Source organism: Macrosteles quadrilineatus, unplaced genomic scaffold, assembly GCF_028750875.1.
Source record: "Macrosteles quadrilineatus isolate MER2022 unplaced genomic scaffold, UCM_ALF_1.0 Scaffold_9__3_contigs__length_116548681, whole genome shotgun sequence".
Classification (NCBI taxonomy): Eukaryota; Metazoa; Arthropoda; class Insecta; order Hemiptera; family Cicadellidae; genus Macrosteles; species Macrosteles quadrilineatus.
Window position 1 is genome coordinate 73,176,775 of NW_026542602.1, and position 21,893 is coordinate 73,198,667.

Here is a 21,893-nt window from a genome sequence, read left to right on the forward strand (position 1 = left end):
TACTGATCACCAAATTTAGGTACTTTAAAAATTCATATTAAAGTGTGGTTATTACCTTTTTTAAGAAAATATACAACACAAAATAAGGTAACAACTATTTTTCATCATGAATCAAACTCTGGACGTATAACACCAAAAATAGTTCAATGTAGAAAAATAGTTAAATTCAAGTCAAATTACCTTAATTTTACCAGCATAGACCAGCTGTTGAACTACAACTGTCATAAAACGACTCATACAACTTTTTCAACACCTGATTTATTATGATTAAACTATTTGTATTGCTTTGTTCGACAAAAGCAAACAACTGACACTTTCAGACAGCTGTGTCAGATCGCCCGCCTGAGAAGCGCCAGAAGCGGGTCTAGTACCGGTATCGATTTATATCATCAACAATGAACGTGTGTCATTTCACTTGCCACTTGAGATTTGGATATTGCTATTGCTTTGAACATGCGTCAGTGTATTAGAATAGATTTTTAAAATAAAAATACGATTGTTTTAGCATTCAATCGTCTCTAGATAATCTGTAAACAGTTTCTGGGCGTTAGAGTGAACAATACGGCAATAAATTGAATGCCAATTTGTAAGGGTTTTCGATGTACTGCTCATCGAGGTAGACTTCTGGAGTGATCGCGCCCGTGTTGAAGCGAACCGTTTTTCGGTCCGGCCGCGAGTAGCTGTGAGCAGCCCGTGGTAGGCAAGAACGCCAGCGCTAAGATGGGCGGGATAGGGAAAATCGCGACGCGCGCCTACTTTTATTTTGTTTCCAGACGACATGATTTTTTTAGGACAAATGAACGATTGAATTGTATTCTCTAATAGATTGTGGTTCTTTCGGAATTAATTTCATTCTTACTTTCACATCAGGTATATTTTTAAAACACGATTAACTTCAACTTTTAGTGTAATTTTCTTGTCAGTGACATGTTTTATTTTATTTTATTAAAAACAAATTGGAATATTTCCCTAACACATTTGTATAATATTTTTAAACATTTTTTGGCTTTTGAAATAAATTTGGATAGAGGGTCATAACAGTCCAATTACTGTAATAATTAGAGATTGGTCTCATGTTTATAAATTAAAATGAAATAAAAGGCAATAAGAACACTTTCAACGAATCAAAATAATTTATTATTATTAAATATACATTATCTATTTGAACTCAAATAAGATAAAAAACATTATATACAAACAACACCTTAATAACATTTATGTCTAGATTTTTAGATCTTAAATCCTAAACATTTCTAAACAAAATCAGTTTGGTTAATTTTGATCTTAACCCAAGATTAGGCAAGTTGGAAGCACTTGTAGCTTCCCTGGCTTTGTGATGGCCAATTACCTTTAAAAATAAACTACCAACTGCTTTAATTAGCATTACTCGATGGTTTACTTCGTCTAAACCATTTGCTGGGTGGTTTTTAAAAATCAAATCTTTGAAATTACTACTAGTCTGAATGAGTACTTTTTGGGTGTTCAAGTTACGATCCGACTGAATGTCAACCAACTTGTAAATAAATTGAATTATTTTGAATACCTCTACTGATACTCTCACCAACTTACCTTCAGAGATGAAATCTGTAAAGTGAGTATAACTACTCAAATCTGTGCTATCTGTCGTTAACAAATTGAGACACTCAGTACACTTTACCTTCTTAGAAACTTTGTTTACAACAAATCCAGCAATATAGTACATTATGTTTTCTTTGTAGTATGATTGCCCCAAACCTTCACTAAGCACAGATACTATTTCAAGTTCATCATCTAAATTATCATCAATTTCATCGTTAAAACTGTCATAGGGGTTTAGTTGGCTTTGACTACTTATATCTAAGTCTAAAACTGGACTTTGAACTGAGGTTTTACTAAGGTCAGAACAGTTAGCATGTTCCGAGGGCCTAACGCTATTGCGGAACATAAGCTTCCTTAGGGCCCACATGAATTCTTTAACATTAGGATTGTTGTTGTTACCAGTTCTGCTTCTAATACATGAAAACAATAACTCCAAATAATCCTGAGATAACTTATAAGTTAACAGGTACTCAAAATCTTCAGTTTCTAACAACTTATCTCTTAACATTCTAACAGAAATAATGTTACTTAAGAACCCGAGAGCAAAGGTTTTTCTAGGGTGCTCCAGAATGTTGATATTCTCTACAACTAACTTGGAAATGTACTCAAAGGCTTCAGTCAACATATGGTCATCTTTTTCCCTATTTTGTAGTTTAATACAATTAATAGCTGCACAGGATGTTACCATCCTGGAACATTGGGAACATTTTAAAACTGAAAGTCCAGTGCATTAAAATATCAACAAACGATGGCAGAGATGATAAGACGCCCAACTCAAGTGTGCGCTGCTCGTAAACAAACAAAAAACATCTCGATCCTATCAATGCCTGGCAGTGCTACCACTGCATTCACGAAAAATCCCAGATTTCGGGTTGTCATTCATGAAATTTACCCGTTAAAATCTCCAAATATTCTTCTTGTTTTTAAAGTATGGCAAATAATCAATTTGATTTGAATGAACATTGGTCGTTTGTATAGCTGAAAACAAATTTATAAATTTAATCTTAAACTTGATTGTTAATTTTACTCCTAAAGTACATGTGGAAAGGAAAGGATGTATTTTCGATAAGATCCTATACAAATACTTATTAATAAACGTTCTAGATTGTTTTCTGAAAATGCATATCGACAAAGCTACACAACCGGGACCGGGTACTCCGGGAGTGGCCGCGCGGTGGCGGCGCGGTACCGTCCCACGCTCGTTTCCAAACGATTTAATAATGACGCAATCATTTTATCACAAATTGGTTGATTTGAAAGTTAAGATCAACTCATTGGCTACAACTTTCCCGCTAGAAGTTTGTTTGTAACCCAAAAATAAAAATTTTCCTCCCTTAGTGACTTTTCCATGTCAGTCTCTGGTAAGTCTTCTATATTTTCAATTATTAAAATTCGAAATAATTATTACAATAAAAGATATTTATACTGTCAGAATCCAATGTTTATGTAGATTAAGAATATATAAGTTTTATTTGACTGGAGCTTTTCCGTTGAGCTACAACAGCGAGTAAACTGCAGCGCGCACGATACTGAAATACGCCCGAATTCGTTCTTGCCTACCACCGCTTTCCAGCACGGACCGTTTTTGCCCCATTTAGCGATCACTCCAGAAGTCTACCTCGATGGTACTGCTATGCTGAGCCTTGCAGAAGTCCTACTCAATGGTTACATTGTTGTTCCTGGCAGTTTCTCCATTTAAATATTACGCAAACCATCACACCTCTGGCCGTGCCCTTTTACCACTTACATAACTCGAGATAAGAGCTGCAAAAGTGGGACAGCCTCCCGACGATCACGGTCTCTGATTACTTTTGCGTTTTGCAAACATCAAGTTATAAAGGAAAAAAACTGCCAAAGAACACTGTTCTCAGATCAAAACAAACTAAGCAGGACGCCAAAATTATCTCTAATTAACGTCAATATTAAAGTTCACACGATAAGTTTCGTGTAATTGGACTTTGAACCTTTAACAGTTTATTTCTATTGACACTCCCCTTTTTCAACACTGTTTGCTTTGCTGTCATTTTAATTTGATTTACCACATGTTCAGTAAACGGGTTCCTTAGTTTATTCATTCCGGTAAATATTTACCAAAAGCAACCTAAAAGTACTACTGTGACGGGAATAATAATAATTTTCTTCTTTGACTTTGACAGATTATCAGAATGCACTGCAAACTCATGGTTCATTATCTAGCAAACAGAGTATATGACATCACGTAGACGTAGACAGGTTGGCTCTGTGCTCTCTCTTTCTCTATATACTAGTCTCTCTCTCTCTCTCCCCTCTTTGTTAGAGGTGTGGAAATTTCCACTGAGGTATCAGCTGATCGCACAGCTGATCAATACAGCTGGAGAAAGCACCCACTCCCACGAAACGAGTCGCGCGCATACAATAACATAACCCGACATGTTTCTCGTGGTATCTTCTGTGGCACCTAGTCAAATAAAAATAAAATAAACTAATGCTAACAATACCCAGGTGTCTCAAAACAGAATATTGGTCGCTTGCATATTGATTCTACACGCAGTACTTCACATGACTCGTTTCAATTCGATAAGATAGCCAACTAAAGACGTTTCAAAAGTAACTTTTAATTTATAAGAATCGTTGAAACCCATGAAAAAGTATTTAGCAAAGCGAAACTCAAATGTTTGGCCAAATTAAAATCTATGTCTCATGTAGTTTGTGATAAAACTATGCCATTACTGTATTGAAATAAAACTGAACTAGATAAATTTATTATTTTCGATATCTGCACCAAATCTACACATACAAAGATAATACTATCTGTAACCTTGTACCACAAAATACAGAATGTTAACAAGCACAAAGATTGCTTGAGGGGTGTTTGATTCTGAATATAGCCTATGTTAATTTCATCAGTGTACACTTTTGGTAAACTAGTGAAATTAAAATTGCCATCAACATGTAGATTTTAAGAGTTTCCAATCCATGAGAACAACAGATTAAAGTGTTATACAAACAAAGAAAACTGCGCAGCTCTCTATTTACGCATGAGATCTGGCGAAACTGCCAGAAATATTTCAGAGCAAAGTGTTCAGAACGAAATTGAGTGACAATCACTCGACGAAGGTCGACTATTTTCAACTAATGTTTCCGCGTACGTGAAACAAGTTAGTAATGCACATTGCCAGTGAGAACGGTAGAAGAATATTTAAAACTAATTAATGTCGATTGTGTTGTTTCAGTTTTGTCAGCTATTTCGAGAAACATGTACTATGTACAATACCTATAGGAGCAGTTTGAGAGATAAAACTCCCCAAATTAAAGAGGCTTCCTAGCATTCGATCCCATCCCTTATTAACTGATGACTAAGAACGATGGGGACCACGATGAAGACGGATTAAGAACGTCTGAAAACTTTGGCGGTCCCGCGATGAAGAGACGTCTCAAAAACGTCTGAAAGCTATGGATACTCCATGATGAAGACAACTCAAGAACGTCAAAACCCGATAAATCCCCAGCAATGATGACGACTTGAGAATGTCGGAAAACTAAGGATATTGCATGATGAAGATGACTCATGATGTAAAAACACGATACGAGTCTGCAATGATGACAACTTGAGAACTTCAGAAAACTATTCGATACTCCACGATGATAAAGAAAAACATATTTTATATCCCCGTTTAATTACTTTTTACAACACCAAGCAATGTTCTTCATACAATTTAGAATAGCACACCTTTATACATCCTTTTAAAGTAATGCTATTATTGCATGTTGTTGTGGGTTAACAGTTTGCTCTTTTGATAGCGCGTTTGAACAGCAATGGCGTTTTGGAAAGCGGCTTTCTGAAGGCTATTTCAGCACATTGTGTATAATGTAACATTAACCTCTGACAGTATTTGGAATGTCCTCATGAATATTTTTACATCGACGAATTTAACCTCCACTGTTGGAACTTCCGAGTTTTTCTCTGGGGAACCACTGTTCGTGCTATATGCCAACGCAAGGTTGTTAAGCTGTGTCACGGGCATTTCCTCCGTTGACGTTATGGTGTGAGGGAGACCAAACAACTATAAAAAGATGATTGGTGCGTGACGTAATTTCCTGAGAGTCACTTCAACCATTGTGCGCCACATCACGCTACATGACTCACAGAGCCAGCTGAACACCTTGCGTAACGCAATCGTAACTCTCAGACCAGTGCCTACTGTATAACAGCTCCAGAAAACGTATTACCCACAATTCTTACGTAGCCTAAATATTCCTCTTTACGCAACTAATCCCCGACGTTCCAGAATGGTGTTGTTTTCTGTTGGTCCTTTGGTCGCTTTCTACAAAATTACGTAGGTCTACATCCTAAAGTGATGGTGGTCTATTATTCACAGTGGTTTATACATACGCTTTGTATTGCAATGAGATGGCATGTTCTGTTTGACATCAAAATAGCGTTGCGTGTTAGTTGTTGATTGTATCATTGAGTTAAGTAGACATCTAATCTGTTATGGACCAGTTGTAGCCCAAATACAGCGTAGTTAGATGCTCTCTCTATTAACTACGCTGTTGGAGTTCAAATTAGGCCTGGCGCACACGGTCGATTTTTCGATCGGCCGATTAAAAAATCGGCCAAAAATAACTCGCCCTTGATTTATGTTAAGGCGCACACGTGGCGATTTTTTAGTCGAGAAATGGATTTTTTTGAGTGCGTTTAAGCTATCCTAAAATGGAGTTTGTTGAATTAATTTGTGTTTGTGCTCTTCTAATTAGATCAAGGAAAAAAATAAGACAACTTAAATATTGGGTTCATCCGATAGTAAGTCAGGGACTTTTAAATCGACAGTTTTATAAACTATACCCTTTACGTGATGACAGTAAAAAGTTCTTTTACTAAAGAATGTCTGTTGAAAGTTTCAGTTTTTATTATAACAGCTGTGGCCTTTTTTGCGAAGAAAACAACACAACTCACACTGTTCACAGACTCCTGTGGAGAAAAACCAGCGACTGGCCGATTTTAGTCGACCGTGTGCGCGGACTGATAAGAATCTGTACGTTACAGATTTTCGGGCGACAATCGCCTCGCCTACGAATCTGTGGCAAAACCCAGATTTTAAAATCGGCGCAATTCTCGATCGCCTGTGTGCGCGCTTTCATTTAAATACATGATGCACAGATCGGCCGATGAAATAGTCGCCTCAAAATAATCGCTCGTGTGCGCCTAGCCTTATAGTTGAGTTTTTATAAAAGATGCGTAGCAATAAACTGTCCTTCAGTTTGGAGTTTGGATTAGTATACAGTTGCTGTACAGTGCAAAAGAGAAAGCCTCATTTTCAACCAGCAGATTTTTCGTTGACCTATTGAATTGAGATTTTGTTTCTTAAACTAGACTAGACTAGCAACGGCTTGGATTGTGTACTTGACGGTAATGTATCTATCATCAAAGTTTGTATTTATAGTAGGATTAGGCTACCTACTGTGGTTATATAGTATAAAACAAACGTTTGTCTATACATTCTCCACATTTTGTTTTTTACTCGTTTATTTTGTGAAAATTCAAACCTATAACACTAGGAGGTCAGCTTCTCTCTTGGTTATGTTGGAAGTAGGACTGTGTTTTCACCCGGAACACTTTCATTCTCTGACAGGGTCAAGTCTTTTGGAGCCGCTCGTCCGACTTACGCACTGGAATCCGTCCTTTTTTATTTCCCAAATTCAAAACGTGGAGAAATGACGCCCGTGGTAGTTTGAGAAACTATCTTTGAAATGGTTGCATCGCCACATCACCCACTTTGTTAGAAACTCTATTATTGTCTCGAATTCACTATTTACATCTGAAACAGCACCGAGGAGAGATGCGTAGTTTTGTTGTTACACCTCTTCAACCCTCTTGCTCTACGAGTCTACGACAACAGTTTGCCCTACGAAGTCTACCTCTCTGTTCTGAGGTTTGTCCAATGAACATAAATTATGTCTGTGGTCCCCTCACTGACCTTTCGAAAGATATAACAAATTGCGTTCGTATGAGGAACTTACTTAGTTTTGTAGTGACTAGAGTTCCCCATATCAATACGGTAGGCAGTAGTTTAATTCCACGCACCGCCACGGTAACAATGATAATAATAATATTCCTAAAAAAGTGTAAGAATATTAAAGGTAAATAAATGCCACAGAATACGTTTAGCAAGCCTTGCTTGAAGCTTGGTTTTCAAACAGAGTACTAAACTGTTTTGAGGGTTCCCAACAAAATCGTTCAAAATGCAAATTGCGTAGTAACACACATAGCAAAACGACATCGCATCGCCAAAGAAGATGGCGCGACGTATCGCAATAACAAACACAACCTTGAACCCAGAATGCCACTCGCCTTGTGCTGATGCTCTATAAACTGGGATTCTGGCAACAACCGACACCAATACACCGACACGACGACTACACGACCAAATCACGTGATCTGGTCGTGCCGGCCACTCCAGCGGGGGGACCACATCATTCCAACCGTCTTCATTTCTGCACTGATCTTTCGCAATGATGTCTAGGCAGGTGGAAGAGTGGAAGAAAGGGTAAAAATACCGCGATAAAGAGGATGCCAAGGTTTAGGTCGAGGTCGAGGGTGCTACAGATATCACAGGTCATCAATGTCAAATGTTTGATTACTACCCACTTTGATAAATGGATAAATCGAAGACGATGAAAACTCACGTATAGATCATACTCACAAGCAACCGTGCTTTCCAAAAAAATCCATTATATTATTCTTAGACGTATTATGTAATTTGTCAATCAATATCAATCGTTTATTGTACTGATCACAAAATGGTCAAACTGTTAAAACTGCGCTCTTCAATTGAGTTATTTTTCTACCTTCCAAGCATAGAACTTATTTGGAATATACCTGTAACATTCTAATGTTTTATCAATCGAGTAAAATAACTTGATTGAGTTTGGCTCGTCGTCATTCCCTCAGTTCCATTCATAGACGAATGTACAGTAGTCAGATCGAACTACAGACCCTTTTTACTACTTGTACACAGCTGTGATGCAGACATATTTTTATCTTCAGCGTCCTCTCCGTTGCGAAGCACGGGTTCAGAAGTTGGGCACCTGATATAATAACTTTGTTTATATTTCAAAGTTAATATCCATATTTTCGTAAAATTTACCTATTGTCAGCACCACAATCTGAGCACAAAAACTACAGTTTTTTTGTTGTTGAAAGAGACATGTGTGTATCTTGTATCATCAGTGGACAAATCAGAAGTGAGTATCCGGAGGTCCTAGGCAGCCCTGAGAACAGAGGTGACCATCCAGACGACCTCTGTATAGCCTTGCAGTATAGTCCAACAGTCCTGTTAGGGTTATTAAATAACGCGCAATGGTGTGGATATGGAACATTTTATTGTCTATTATTAGTTACTACACAACAGCACACATGAAGTAACGAGGACATTACATAACCTCACAACCGACTCCGGACATAGGAAGAATAATACATTCATTCTTAGAAGAAGAAGAAGTCATATAGGCCTAAGTTACATAGACACTTGATAGCCTAAAGATTGGAGCATGTACTATATGACAAGAATATAAATTTATTCTCTCTAACACCACCCCTTAAATTTATATTCAGCAAAATATGTAAAACACACAGAAAAATTTACTAGGCCCCTAAACATGTTTCATTTTTGCTAGGTTTATGCATTTCAGAAAAGAATATGTTAGGCCCTAAACTAACTATGCCTAACAATTCCAAAATGTTGTACACAACTCTCATGTTTAACTTTTGTTAGGGGCTTGGTCAGAACATCTGCTAACATTTCTTCAGAAGGTAGATACTTAATACAAACAACCCCTGATTCAACATGTTGTCTCAAAAAGTGATACCTAATATCTATGTGCTTTGATCTAGCATTAGTTACAAAATTTTTTGACAACTGAATAGCTCCTTTGTTGTCACAATATACATCAAATGGGTTCAGAGCACTTTTTGGATCAATTTCTGAGATTAACTGTCTTAACCATAACAATTCTTGAACTGTAAATGACAATGCCATATACTCTGCCTCACAAGTGGACAATGCTACTGTTCTCTGTTTCTTGCTGAACCAAGATATTAAACTACCAGAACATTTTAACAAACAACCTGTAACAGAATATCTTTCATTTATTTTGTTTCCCCAATCTGCATCACAATAGGCTATTACATTTTTATTCTCTTCCCTTGAAAATTCCAATTTAAAATTAACAGACCCTTTTAAGTACCTAAAAATTCTTTTAACTGCTAACCAGTGTACCTTACTGTAAGAGTTATTGAATCTACTTAATAAGTTAGTAGCAAAAGAAATGTCTGGTCTTGTTATTTGTGACAAATACAGTAAACTACCGATAGCTTCTTGGTATGGAACACTCACCATGTCCGTCTCTTCGTCACTTACTGTCGTGAAGTCCAAGCCTGGATCAAGTGGAGTAGTTACTGGCTTCGCTTCGCTCATACCGAATCTCTGTAGCACTTTCTTGGTGTAGTCTTCTTGAGAGATCCAAATTTTTCCAGCTTCTCTGTTTCGAGTGATGGTCATGCCGAGACAATGGTTGACAGGTCCAAGGTCTTTCATATCAAAGTGAGTCTTGAGAGTACTCTTCGTCTTTTCCATGGATTTCTTGTTGTTCGAGAAGAACAGCATGTCATCGACATATAGAGCAATAACTTGTAGGTTATTTCCTTGTCTTGAATAGTAAACACAAGGGTCAGCTTGAGATCTCGTAAAGTTCAATCCAGATAGCACTTCGTCAATTTTTCTGTTCCAATTTCTTCCAGATTGCTTCAATCCGTAGACGGCTTTCTTCAATTTCCAAACGTTTCCATCATTTGAAGTAGCGATTTCTTTGGGTGGTATGACATAGACGTCTTCATGAAGGTCTCCGTACAAGTACGCTGTTGTCACATCCATGTGATCTATCTCCAAATCTTCTTTGGCTGCCAAGGATATAAGGTATCGTATGGATGAATATTTCACGACAGGTGAGAACGTTTCTTCGTAATTTATCCCTTTTATCTGGCTACATCCTTTGATTACCAGTCTCGCCTTGAGAGTTTCTTCTTGGTTTTCACATGCGGGCTTAATTTTTAGTACCCATTTAGTTTTCAATGGTTTTACACCTATAGGTAGGCTAGTTTCTTCAAAGGTTTTGTTTTTTATCAAGGAGTGTATTTCTTTGTCAATACTTTGTTGCCACTGTTTTGATCTTTCACCACTTAGGGCTTCTTCTATGGTGATTTCTGTATCATCATTTTTTTCACTGTAGTATATTACATGATCAGGCCAAGTTTTCGGTTTCTTCTGTCTAGCAGATCGTCGTGGTGCTTCACTTGGTACGTCTTCATTTTCAAAACCAAGAAAATCTTCATCCTCAGTATCCTCATCTTCATTTGGGAGATTATCTTCTGCATGATGTTCGTTCTCTTCAGATCCATCTTCACTTGACTCGATTTGTGCTGAAAGGTTTACGTTGTTCTCCTGAACTTGCTTATTTAACTTTTGACTGGTCTCAGGATCCTCTTCTTTTTGGTTTTCCAAAAATATTACATCCCTAGAGATTGTAATCTTGTTCGTCTTAGGGTCGAGAAGTCGATATCCCTTTGTTGATGCACAGTAGCCTACAAAAATAAATTTTTGTGACTTTGGGTCCCATTTCTTTCTTTGCGTTTTTGGTATCTGTACCATGGCTTTGCATCCAAATACTCTCAGGTGAGCTAGACTGGGCTTTCTCCCATGCCATATCTCATAAGGTGTTCTATCTCCAAGGATTGCTGAAGGCGAGCGGTTTGTTAAGTACACAGCTGAAGAAATAGCCTCAGCCCAATATATTTTAGGCAGGTTTGCATCAAACAACATTGTTCGAGCTTTTTCAACTAATGTTCTATTGGCTCGCTCCGCGACTCCATTTTGTTGAGGGGAGTAGGGAGTCGTAAGTTGGTGAACAATTCCTTCAGAAGAAAGATAGTTCTTCATTTCTTCATTGACGTATTCGCCACCATTATCCGATCTGATTTTCTTTATTTTCGCTCCCGTTTGTTTCTCGACCATGGCTTTGAAACTTTTGAAGATTTTTGTCACCTCAGATTTTTCTTTGAGAAAATACACATACATGAGTCTTGAGAAGTCATCAATGAATGTCAAGAAGTATCTTCGTCCGCCGACAGATGCAGTTTCCATAGGTCCACAGAGATCTGTATGTACAAGGTCTAGAATATTTTCAGAGTACATTTTGCTCCGTTTGAAAGGTAAACGTGTCTGTTTTCCCATTATGCAAAGCTCGCATGGATCTTCCACTACAATATTGTCGTCTAAGCCTGTGGATATTTTAGACAGCTTTAACATACCTTTCCGGTTCAGATGGCCTAATCTACGATGCCATAAAATACCTTTATTCTCAGAATAAAAACAGTTTTTTATTTCTGTTGTATTCATACAATAAATTCCATTTTTTAGATGAGCTGTTGCAACTAAATTACCTGTCTCATTATTATGAACATAACCCCCACTTTTGTCAAAGGTTACAGTGTGTCCCTTCTTAACTATCTTACTCACTGATAGTAGGTTAACTGCCGAACTTGGTATGTGAAAAACATCATTGGCTTCTACGTCTACAACTTCACTACCATTATATAGCTCAAGATCTACAGTGCCAGAACTAACTGCAGCTAGATCTGAACCATCTGCTGAAACTATTGTACAGCTATTTGGTTTTAGATTGCTAAGCTTATTTACATCGTTTGTAATGTGCGTGGACGCACATGAATCCAAGTACCATAAACCTTCATTATGGGTACGCCGATGACTGTCTACAGCCAGAAAAGCATTTTTCTTACTTGTATCATGGCTATTTTCATGTTTGTACTCATTAGGCCTACTTTTATTGGGCCTATCTGAGAATCTAGATTCATTAGGTCTAAACCTACTGTTTTGGTTAGGCCTATTAGAATTATTGTTACTACCATTTGATTGAGGGCAATTCTTAGCTAGATGGTTAGGCTTATTGCACCTAAAACATTTTAGCGGTGTCGACTTATTAGACCTAAACTGTTTATTGGCATAAAGAGCAGATTCACCGGTCCAGTCCTCGGATTTCACATCCTGAAGGAGCTTTACTTTGATGGAATCACCAGTGATAGGTGTTCCCGAATTTTCTAATGCCATGATCATCGGTTTGTAGTGATCAGGCAAACCTGCGAGTAGCAAGGTACCAATCCACTCCTCACTAACATTAAATTTCATTTCATTTAACTTAAAAGCTGTTGTTATGATTCTATCACAATAATCATCAATAGACTTACATTTTTCAAGCGTGGTTGTGACTAAGGTTTTTAGTAGGCCAACTTTCCTTGTTAAGCCAGAATCCTCAAAGGCCTTTTCCAGGGCGTTCCAAGCTTCTGCAGCCGTTCTAGTGTCTCTGATGTGAGAATAATTAATCTTATCCACAAATAAAACTATTCTTGAATGGGCTTTCTTGTCTTTTTTCTTCCAGTTATCACTGATGGGGTCCGGTGGGGTTTCCTCTATGACATCCCAAAGGTCATCATGTACGAGATAGGCCTTCATAGCAAATTTCCAAGTTGAGAAGTTTTCCCTCCCCTGTAGTTTTTCTACAATAGGTAGACCTGAAGAAGCACTCATTTTTTTTCGGTACTGTCTTCAGAACAATGAACAAAAGTCTCACGTAGTCGCACACGGCACAACCAATGTGTAGGTTAGGATCAATCGTTACTCGCGAACCCGTGAACAAACTGATATCGCAATGTTCCAGTTATTAATTTCCATATCCACAAACGGCCTCTGGGCCCATAACCACTGTTAGGGTTATTAAATAACGCGCAATGGTGTGGATATGGAACATTTTATTGTCTATTATTAGTTACTACACAACAGCACACATGAAGTAACGAGGACATTACATAACCTCACAACCGACTCCGGACATAGGAAGAATAATACATTCATTCTTAGAAGAAGAAGAAGTCATATAGGCCTAAGTTACATAGACACTTGATAGCCTAAAGATTGGAGCATGTACTATATGACAAGAATATAAATTTATTCTCTCTAACAAGTCCAAGTATGGTTACAGAGAAAAGAGCTGCTGGATTTATCTTGAGAGGCTAAAATAGCCTGTATTTTATGGGGCAGTAAGTGTCAATTGCACTGTATATCATTAGTCTCTAAAATAAAGTTAGTTATCTTCAATGATGACGACAATTGGATCCCACCACTTGCTCTAGAATCAATTAAGCTTTGTGATTATCTGAATAATAATTAATAATGTTCTGATAAGGTCATACAAATCAAAAAGGTTGCAAAACAACTCATATATAATTGTAGACATTACCCAGCAAAATCAAACGGACAGAAACTGTTGGTATTTCACTAGACAGTTTTTATTACGTTAACGTACCTGTCGTACCAAATCCTCAAATTATTACCTCGACGGCCCAATTGATCGACAAATTCAACAACCTCTGAAATTATATTGTTTACCTTTTGTTGCCAGGTTCTTGATGAAATAATAATGTTAAGCTCAACATTATTAACATTATTATTTCATCAAGAACCTGGCAACAAAAGGTAAACAACATAATTAATTATTTGTTCTTGAATCTGGGAATACCACATCAACCTCTGAAACTCCTGTTCTGTGATCATTTGACTAACCGACCTCTAATCGAGCGATATGCCTATGGAAATGTCGCATATAAGCATGCGTGAGCTGCCCTTGACATGCAAACACACACTAGCGTTACACCAAATCTACATTCAAGTTCACGGTCACTTACTCTGATTTCCTAATCAATGAGAGCCTATTTCAACGGAACGAATGTTATAGTGCAGCTTACATGACCGTCGTCGTAGTGATTTAAAGAGTAAAGTATATCGTTGGTTGTGAACTAAATGTCAAAGACAAAACACCTGCCAGTTCAGAGATCGTGCGATGAAACTGACCTACACACAAACACACACGTGACCCAACGGGTTCTTTGTGCGTTGTAGATGTAGGTGTTGGCTATGACGGTGTTTTGGGGCTCGGTTCCCGCCAAAATTAGCGCCCCCTTGCCGCGAATAGCGCGGCGTCTTGTTTGGCTACTATTTCCGTCAAGACTTCACAGTTAAGCTGTCAAGTTGTTTGTTACTCTTCCAGCCGGTATTGACATGTTTGCGATCTTAAATGTCAGATGCGTCATATTCAGAAATCCTGTAAACAGTAAACACAGACTGCGTTCTAGATTAGAAGTTGCTGGATTCTAATTTTGGTTAAATGTAGCGTGGAAACCTTTCAGCTTGGAGAGGGTATAGGCTGTGGTGATCTATCGTGAGCGTTTCACATCTGAAGGAGAAGATACTGAATGTGTATCCTTCAGATGTATAATACCAATCGCTATACAGACGTTATAGTCAGTAGCATAATACAGTAGTATCTTGCTAAAATTTCTATAGGTAAGGTAAGAAATTCAGTGGTACTTTGGTAGGCCTATTATACCAACCAAACCTAAATTGGTTACCCTTAGGTTAGGTTAGGTTACATTCCGGTTATCTTATCCTGACCTAAAATAACCCAACCTAACCCATCGATCTCTATTATAGAGATCGATGACCTAACCTAGGTGTGGCAACCTAACCCAATCTAGGTGTGGTCGGTATAATACCAAAGTACCTATTCATTTTACGTTGACACAATCTGATGAGGAAGCGCATTATTGGGCATTGTACTAGTGTCCTCCGCAACACTAAAGTCACTGTGTCCAAATGTAAGCTACAGCTACAGCTGGGAACTAGGAAGAGAGATGTTTGACCTTGAACGACACCTCGGCCTTATCACTTATCACTCACTGTACGCGAGGTCGTCGAGGCCATTGTTGTGGAACAAACGACGGTTCGTCGTTAGATTCGCTAAGATTGTGATTTTTATGAGGGCTTGCCTACTCGTGTAGTGAAGTTTGTTGGAAATTTGATTCTCTGCTGTGATATTTATGGCAGCCTCTCCACTCAAGACAAAAGTAAGGGGTTGGATTGGACAGGCCGAATGTTTAACGTTTTAGAGTGTTACGAATTTACAATCAACTATATTTATGTTGTTCAAAGGTTTATTGCGGACATTTTCCATCACGAATGTAAAAAAACAATACACAACGTTTCGAGATCTGGAATCCATCCTCAGGTGAAAAAAACAACTAACACATTACAACTAACAATACACAAACGCCCAACCTAAGTTGGAATACACTTTTTTTTTTTTTTTTTTTTTAAGGGAGAGGAGGTAAAAATGCTTTTACGCACACAGGTAGCCAGCCTGTAGTGTGAGACTCCTGAGCTTGTCAGACTACTCACTAAAAAAACCCCTCTACTCTGTTGGACACAGACCTGGGATTGTTTGTCACATTACTTCAGGTCAGGTCAACGTGTGACCTAAGCCCTCAGGGCTCGCGCCGTTTCTGGCATTCAATTTCTTTATGACCTAGACTGCATCTCGGTCAAGCTCTAGCTTCTTTGTGCGGAGAATATCCTGGACGAAATGTGACATACAGGTCCAATTGTCCTCACCCTCCGTCATCATCGGAATGACCGTGTCCACCAACAACTGCCCTACATGTTGTTCAGCCTCCAGGCGGGAACCTTCCCAACGCTGGCAGCGGAAGAAGGTGTGCTCCGCGTCGTCGGGAGTGCCTGGGCAGTAGATGCAATCGGGTGACACGGCTTTGCCCATCCTGAACAGGTACGACCGAAAAAACCCGTGACCTGTCAGAAACTGGGTAAGGTAATAGTCCACCTCACCATACCGTCGGTCAACCCATGGTCGGACTTGCTGAATCAGTCTCCTGGTCCAGCGTCCCCGCGACTCCTGTTCCCAGCTCTCCTGCCAGAGCTGGTAGGTGCGGTTGCGCTCCTCCATTTTTGCATGGTCTTCTCCACGCCGCTGATAAATCGCTTTCCTCTCCGCCGCCAAAAGTTTGACGGGGATTACTCCAGCAACCACCAAGATGGCAGGTTCAGACACTGTTCGGTAGGCGGATGCTACCCTGAGTGCTGCCTGACGCTGCACTCTGGCAAGCCGCATCCTATACACATCCTTATTGAGCGCGTCTGCCCACACCTCCGCACCATACAGGAGCACAGACTGAACTGTAGACATCAACAGCCTTCTGCGACTGGAACGAGGACCTCCGACATTGGCCATTAACCGGCTAAGAGAAGAGATCACCTTAGCGGCCTTGTCCGCTGTTCGGAATATCTGGTCCCGCCAGCTAAGCTTAGAGTCCACCATGACACCAAGATACTTGGCGGCACGAACGGACTGGACTTCGACGTCCCCCACCCTCAACGGCACAATGGTGTCAATCCGCTTTTTGGTCAGAATCACGATCTCAGTTTTGTTCAGCGCGAGTGAAAGACCGTGATCTGCCATCCATGCGTTTATAGTTCGCATGACTCGGTTTAATTTTAGCTGGGCCAGCTCAACACTACGAGCAGCTATTAAAGCTGCAATGTCATCTGCGTACCCAACTAAAACGGTTTCTTCAGGCATTTCAGACCTAAGGAGGCTGTCGTAGGCAACGTTCCAGAGGTCCGGGCCGAGTATGGAACCTTGGGCAGCACCAGAAGTGACACTCATCGTCCGCGGGCCTTCTGTAGTATCATACATGAGGAGGCGGAACCGGAGGTAATCCTCTATAATGCGCATGAGGTATGCCGGGACGTGGAAGTTGTTCTCCAGAGCGTCCAGCATATCGCACCATCTTGCAGAATTAAATGCGTTTCGCACATCGAGTGTAACGAGCAGCACAACCCTACGAGAGTAGTGATTAAAATCCTCAGCTCTCATCACGGCTTGCTTCACCTCCTCAATAGCGTCGACCGTTGACCGCCCCTTCCTGAAGCCGTATTGGCGAGGGCTCAGGTCCCCCGCAGCAACCACGGCTGAATTCAGTCGGGAACGGATCAACTTCTCTAGGACTTTCCCAGCCGTATCCAACATGCAAAGGGGTCTGTAAGAGGACGGCAATTCTGGGTCTCCTTTCCCCTTCCCTACGAGCACGAGCCTAGCTTTTTTCCAGCACAACGGAAATACCCCCTCTGCTAGGCAGGCGTTGTACATGCTCAGAAGAATCAGGGGTTTGATTGAAAAAACCTTCTTAAGAGCCTCACCAGGTACCCCATCAGGTCCAGGAGCCTTGTTGTTTTTTAGGGATAAAACGGCAGTCTCCAGCTCCTCATGAGTGAAGAGTGGGACATCGTCCATCATCTCAAACTCACGCAGTGGGCGCAGAATATGATCCGGAAAAAGGGATTTGACGACCCTCTCCATAGCGGCCCCCTCCATGACGGAAGGTGGAGAGCGAGTGGTGAGTTTTTGGGTTACTAGTTTGTAACCCAGGCCCCACGGGTCGGAATCGACATCATCCCTTAGTGTTTTCCAGCAATTGTGTTTGCTCCGGTTGATGGCCCGGCGGAGAGATTTCCTCGCCACCTTGTAGCTCTCCAGCTTACGGCGTCTATCCAAGGGTGCCCTGGCCCTGGTAGCGAGTCGTCTAGCTCTCAAAGCAGCTCGGCGCAAATCCGCGATCTCTGCAGTCCACCAGTATACGGGTCTCCTATCGCAACGGAGTCTCTTGCGGGGCATTGACTCATCACAAGCCGAGGCAATCAGCCCCATCATCGATGTAACTATAGCCTCTGCATGAGCCATGCCAGGTGCGGCAGGCACCGCTGGCACTCCCCGCAGGATGGCCTCGGTGAATTTAGCCACGTCCAGTTTTTTGGTGTTCCACCGAACGGGCACTTCCCGAGATGCAGCAACTTGTCTCGGGATGCGATCTAAGACATTGAAAATAATGTATTGATGGTCGCTGGCCGTATAATCCTCCAAGACTCTCCAGGCTGTGATCCTTGGCAGAAGAGACTCAGATGCGAGGGTTATGTCTGGGATCGTTCCCCTCATCCCGGGTCGCCGGAACGTTGGCGTGTTGCCCTCGTTGATTACAACGAGTCCGGCCCTGGCAGCAAAGTCCAGGATGTACTTCCCCCGGGAATTAGTGAGGGTCAGTCCCCACTCGACGGCCCTAGCATTGAAATCACCAGCCACGACTACATGCCCTGTGGTGTCCTGCACGCTCTCTTCCAAGCGGTCTATCTTCTCGCGGAAGTCATGGATAGCCTCGTTAGGGGTGAGGTAGACACTGTAATAGGTGACGTCCTTGCACCGAACCCAAACAAATCCACGGCCCTTTCCATGACCCCGCACTTGCACTTGAGCTGTATTACGCACCCAGAAAGCAGCAGTACCAAGACTATCGGGGAACCAAAAGGGTGGGACCCTATTCCGGTACTGGTACTGCTCGCTGACCAAGAGCGCGTCGACACCGTGTTCGAGGGCAAGCTGACTGAGAAGCGCGTCAGCTGTCTTGGATCGCCCAAGATTACATTGGAGTATTCTTATTTTCGTGGGTGGGCTTTTGCTTGCTGAAGCGCAGTTTTAAAAGCGCTGCACTGCCCAGACCCAGCTATATGTTTGGTGTTTTTGTCCGCGAGCCTATTTTCCTTACAAAGAAAGCAAGATTCGACTTGGCAGTCCCTACGAGCGTGACCCACCCCTCCGCACCGGAGGCAGTGCTTGCCTCGGTCGGGCCCCTTGCAATTTCGGGAGGAATGACCGAAACCGAGGCACCTAAAACACCTGGTTACTTCCACCCTCCGTCTGAGCCTGCAGTTGACCCAACCGACCCTCAAATGCTGGAGTGCCAACACCTTACTAGCGTGTGCGTCTGCCATTTCGGCGACCGCCATCCGCTGCTGGTTTCTATTTGGTTTTGTGAGCCACACCCTAAGAACAGCCGATGTTCCGGCAAGCTCGGGGACTGCTTCCTTTAGGGCCTCAACCACCTCACTCTCTGTCGACACACCATCTATGTCCCGAACCTCAACTGACGTTTTAGGCTCGAGTGCACGGACGGTGCCCTGGCCTTCCACGGCTGCCTTCAGTTCAGCAGCAAAAGCGGATTTGTCCTTTGACTTACCCAGTTCAAGGAGGACGTCCCCGCCCCGGGTTTGCCTAATCGACCGCACAACCGTATCGGTCTGCTCCGGCTTAGCTTTAGCCTTTATTATACCCAAGACTTCAGCGAATGATCTCCCCCCTGAGGGCTTAACCAAGATTGCCTCCGTCCTGGGCTTTTTTGGCCGCGACCTTTTAAGAGCGGGGGCCAAACCGGGCCCAATTTGGGCAACGTTTGTCGTTTGTGCCTTTACCGCCACATTTTTCTTGGAGGTGACCTCCGCCCGCCTCTGCTGCCTCTTCTCCTTTCGGGTAAGACGCTTTTCCCATGCAGCCCCAGATGGTGTCTCAACAACTGATCCCTTACGGGAGCTTCCCCTAAGAGGGGTCACGGGTTGCTGAGGTTGTAGACGCTTTGTTGGGAAAGCAGCTACATCTGGGGAAGACCTGGGCCCGGCAGACAAAAGGTCTGTCTGGGTCGCCTTAGCCTTAACCTTAGCCCTTGTGGTCTGAACAGCCTCTTCCTTTTTTGGAGGGCTTTCCGTAGTGGATGGCCTTCTGCGTTTCTTGGAAGGCAGCGCCCTGTCGTCGGGCATAGACACTACCTTCTCCGCAATCTTCTCCATGGCCGCCTTGCTTACCAACCGGCAGGCAAAAACGAATCCAAGGTCATCTTCTAGCTTGGCCATGCCATTTTTGACCACTTGGTTAACAGCTTTCTGGGTCCGAAAGGTGTCCAGCATAGCTTTAATGGTCTCCTCCATGTCTCGAAGCCGGGTTTCGATGCTACTCTCTGCGTCAAGGTATTTCTGACGCAGAAGCACCATCCCTGAGCTCTCCGACTGCAACGTTGTTGTAAGGTGTTCCTCCAACAGCCCTTCACCAGACTTGAAAGCTGGCACCGGTGGAGGGGAGACAGTCGCTCCCTTTACCAGTGAAGGTGCCAACGATATATTTTCTGCCGTCAGAGGGGGTGACCTTGAAACACACCCTCCCCTCTTAAACGCATTCTCCTCTGACTGCTTGCCAAGCAAGCCCTCCATGCTACCTGGGGTTGAAAAAGCCATAAAAATGTTTGCCAGCGCATCGTGCGGCAAGGGACGGCCCGGAATAACCAGGAACGGGTATACCCTCGGGGACGTAGCCCCTACCCCAGTTCCCTGGGGCCCGGTCTCCGTTTGCCTAGTACCGAGAATCCTGACGTACCGGGGGTCGCCCGTGGCAGTGCAGAGCCCGACCTCTGCACCCATGCCGCACTCCCTGACTAGGGCCCGAAGGGGCTGGTTCCTGACGACACACCAGAGAGGTCCCATCGGCAGTGCGAGGCACAAAACAGCCCTTTTGCACAGAAAGGGCACTCCCATGGCTCAATAGTGCACGCCGGTCGAAAAAGAAGAAAGGAAAACACCCAAACCGGGGTTGAAAAAAAGAAGTGTAAAAAGGAAAGATGAAAGATTTCGAGGTACAAGCCAAAGGTAAGAAGCAAACTTGGCCTCAGAGAAAGTTGGGAGCATAAAGAGAAGGATCTCCCACCCCCTGTTAGTCGCCTTTTACGACAAGCCGAGGGAGGCTGCGGTCCTATTCTAACCCGGTACCGCACGGAGTTGGAATACACTACAGAGGGTAGTAGTCAAAAAATATGCACTGTATAGCAGTCAAGTCATGATACAACATTAACTCACCATCACCAACAATGAACTTCAAACAAAGAACTATATTTATGCTAAAATACCAGACGATTTCATCAAATACTTTTCCAATCACGAACTACATTATCCACGTATTGTCATGGAGTGAAAAATAACATAAAACAGAGAATAACCAAAAAAATTAGTTCACGATTGGTAACACGACTGGTACAGAACATCACGCACAATAATGTGAACAATAAATAAACCAGACCAGCCAGCACAACTATAGACGCCAGTTACAAAAGCCATCATTTCAAATAGAGCATTTCAGTATGAAGAGTAGTTTCTAATTTTGTGTCTTGGCTTTGTTCTGCCTTGTAAAGGGAGTGCGCCAAATAGAACTGAACGAAAGGTTTATAGGCCGAGTGTCGACGTGTGAACTTTACCACAAATAGTACATCATGAATGTTGGACTGAGTGCGCAGAGCGACGACTCCGCGACGACGTGTGGAATGGAACTCTCCAGAAATGGAACTCTGAACGACTGAACTCTCGCCAGGTACACTACTGTAGAGTGTAGGTAGGGACGACTGACTTATGTTACAGACGTTCATCAACATCTTCACCATCATCGTCCTGACAACATCCCTTCACTAACACAATCGTTAAAAACAATCACTA

The 21,893-nt window shown here is 41.9% G+C and overlaps 1 protein-coding gene across 1 annotated transcript in view; it reads right to left on the reverse strand.

Annotated features, from left to right (window-relative positions):
• Positions 1–21,893, reverse strand: part of LOC129004349 (inositol hexakisphosphate kinase 1) — a 49,165-nt gene that overhangs the window by 20,681 nt on the left and 6,591 nt on the right. The gene's annotated exons all lie outside the window — the stretch shown is intronic.